Below are 3513 nucleotides of genomic sequence, written 5' to 3' on the forward strand. Positions count from 1 at the left end.
TTTGTGAAAAAAATATTTTTTTCAACTTTAACAGGATTGTGCCACGTCTTCCCGTTGTCCGATCGAGCTCAGCTTTTACACAATTTTTTTTCTCACGAAATGGAACAACTTTAGGGGGCGTCGTGAAAAAAATTCGAAAAAAATTTTTCACCAAGTATAAATAAGGTCCACCCTAATAATCAGGGTATAAAAGACCCACAATGAGATATAGATTCAATTACAAAGTGGATAAGCCACAATTCCTTCTGGAAGGTTCTAGAAGCTTCCAGAAGGAATCCACAAACTATGGAGGGAACGAATTTGGAAGCTAATGTGCACCTTTCTTTCCGGAATTGTGGAAGGAAGGGGAACGCGCGAGAGTGGAAAGGCGTTGGCGAAGTGGGGAGGTATATAAGCCGTTCGCCCGGCAACAGCAACGTCTTTCCTCGCCGTTACTTAATCGGGAACGCTGTCGCGAGTCTCGAAGGATAGTCCCGTACGCGAAATAATATACCGCGTTTACGTAAATCAGTCGCGAGTGAACGCGAATCAAATTGTTTTCGCCCGAATCACGCATTCTGTAAATGCACAAGTTGCATAGCGTGTATTCTCTATTGGTACGACTTTATTTTCGGCGAATTCGTAAATACGCGACGCGGATCGGCCGACGACGTTCCGCGCTTTCGGAAAACGGGTTCCCAACCGATTCGTTGCGTCATAAGACGGTCGCACGAATTGACCGACGTCCTTTCGTGACACCGTACGCGACGGAGACGCATCCGCGTAATCGTGTTACGCGTAATTTGATTGTGTGCGAGCGAAAACGTGTGAGTGTGTGTAGTGTGCGCATGTGAACTTTAAGATATTATAATAATAATTTAAAAAAAGCAAAGAACGAGACATTAATAAGCGCACCCACATCATCTCCCGCTACGTACCTGCATGTGGTCGTATCACAAATAATTCCGGGGCGAGAAATCCAGAGGCAGTCTACACGAACAAAAGCCGAGCCACAGGGAGGACATCGGTGGTAGTTGCTGTCCCAAAGACCTTCTTCGTTGGAGGATAAATGAAGTGGCGACCGAGTGAGTACCTGAAAGGAAAGGTAACTGGATAAGATATTACGATAATAATTCGGTGTTGCTAAAATATGAAAGTGTTTCATTAACTGTTATTGGCGGAACCAAGGACTTTGCGGGCGTAGCATAATACACGCTGACGATAAGGCTCTTCGAGGAAAAGGTCCGATAGGGATTAAATCATAAATTCGGGAAATGAGATCGATAGAATACGGTCATTTTAAAAGCATGTGATAAAGTCCGGTTACAAGTTGTCCTATTTTTTTCTAATTTTTTCCACTTGCTTCTTATTTTCCTTTTTTTTTAATTTTTCGACTAGTTTTCCTATTTTTTCCACTTGTTTTTTATTTTTTTTTATTTTTCGATTAGTTTTTTTATTTTTTCTTATTTTTTCCACTTGTTTCTTATTTTTTATTTTTTTTTATTTTTCTACTAGTTTTCCTATTTTTTTCTAATTTTTCCCATTTGTTTATTTATCATTTTTTTTTGATGTTTTGACTAGTTTCGCTATTTTTCTCCAATTTTTTTTACTTGTATCTTTTGTATTAATTTTATTTTAATTTTTCGAATTTTGTATTTTCGTCCTATTTTAAATGTCTTTAATGTAGTGTAATCTGTTATAGAAACGACAATAGCTCAACGTTGGATTGACATTGAGTTGGAAACGGTGCGGCCTCCAGTTATCGTCGCAACGGAGGCAGATTTCGAGACGAATTTTGGTGGCGAATTAGTGTGTCTTTTTATATTTTTGATTTATCTTTTTTGATTGTATTCTTTTTTTGTCATGTCATTGTTTATAGAGTCAAGAAGGGTAAAGCCGGAGGGAAAATGGTCCATTGGAAGCACCATCGCCCGCCATTTTCCTCTGCCGTGCATGTAGAGATCGCGGCACGGGTCTTGATGGAGATAGAGGACCGCGTGGAACGGGAGGTTCCCAATCCTCCCAGAAGGAGATGCGGACCAGACGAGCCGGGTTGCTTCTTCTGGGAGGATTAGAGATGTTTGAAGCAGTCAAGATAAATACATATATATAGATTTAAAAAAAAATTTTTTTTTTAAGAATAATACATCAAATATTAATAAATTTTTTGGTTTGTTTAAATTTGTTACAGATTAAACCGGCAAAAAACGCGTTTTATATATTATTTTTCATTTAAAAATACACTATATAACAAAAATACACATAAAAAACATACACATAAAAAAATGTTATGCTATCAACATAAATAAAGTGTAATGTTCCGGTAAGTGTCGATATTATTTTAATTTTTAGTAATGTTATTTGTTCAAAAACCAGTTTAAAATTCAGCGCAACACGCAGGTAGCGGCTGATATCTCGCTTCGGAACTTTCCACACGGCATGCTCGATGGTCAAACGACCGACAAGTGACTTTATTTGTCCCCTTTTTTTAATTTGCGAAAACAACTTGCTCGAACGGAAGTGCCGAGGCGAGATTTCGGTCGAACTGAGAGGGGAAGGATGAGCGAGCCGACGCTGCTTGAGGCAGTCTTCTCGCAACCGACTCTCGCGGCACTTGCTAACGATTCGGTAACGCGGCTTGTACTCCTTTTCTAGCACTCGCTAAAGTCCGGTAACAATACTACTATTCTCGTTCTTCGTAAGGCGGTCTGATTGGCAATTTGCACTCTTGTGCGGTGCATCGGATCGCGCTTACATCTGTAAATATTGTAAATAGTCAAGTTTCGCGTCAAGGAATAAAGGTGTTCATGCACAAGTGCGCCCAATTTATTAACAGACACACATTTCCACGCTCGTTCCTATCTCGCGTCATTTATTAAATCATCGCGTACACGTCTCCTAAACATTATTTTAAAGTATTTCGTAGAACATCATCATTCTTCGTTCCTATCACCTCAATCCTTGAAAGGAAGAGGCAATCCATAAGATTGCCTCTTCCTTCACCCCGCCGACTTGTGGCTGAGACCTTGACGCGGTGGCGGGGCTTACGCGCGTCTCCTCAAGGGGAGCGCGCTAACTAAGAGCAGCCACATAAAAATTCTATTGGTTTCTATGTCACTAATCATTTTGTTAATTTTTTTTGTTTCAGAAATGGTGAACAGTATCGTTCCTTGGGGCGAGAGCGAGGGCGACACAGTGTTGATAGATAGCGACGTGTACGTCGAAGATTTTTTTAGACAGGAGGAGGAGGAGAAGACAGAAGAAAAGGAGCAAGGAGAGGCGGAAGGACAACACGCGGAATTGAGTAGCGACGTGTCCAGCTTCTCCGAGTCATCATCGTCGGACGACGACGACGACATTAATCCTCCACCCAAACGGCAGAAGTATTTTAATTTTCTTTCTTTTTCCTATACAAATTATTCCAAATGAAACTAATAATTGTTGTTTTTATTGTGTTACAGGATGGATAAAAATGGAAAGGACGACAGACAAAACTAAATAAATGTTTTTACATATATATATATATATATATAT

The sequence above is a fragment of the Wasmannia auropunctata genome, unplaced genomic scaffold (assembly GCF_000956235.1).
Source record: "Wasmannia auropunctata unplaced genomic scaffold, wasmannia.A_1.0 LD336092.1, whole genome shotgun sequence".
Classification (NCBI taxonomy): domain Eukaryota; kingdom Metazoa; phylum Arthropoda; class Insecta; order Hymenoptera; family Formicidae; genus Wasmannia; species Wasmannia auropunctata.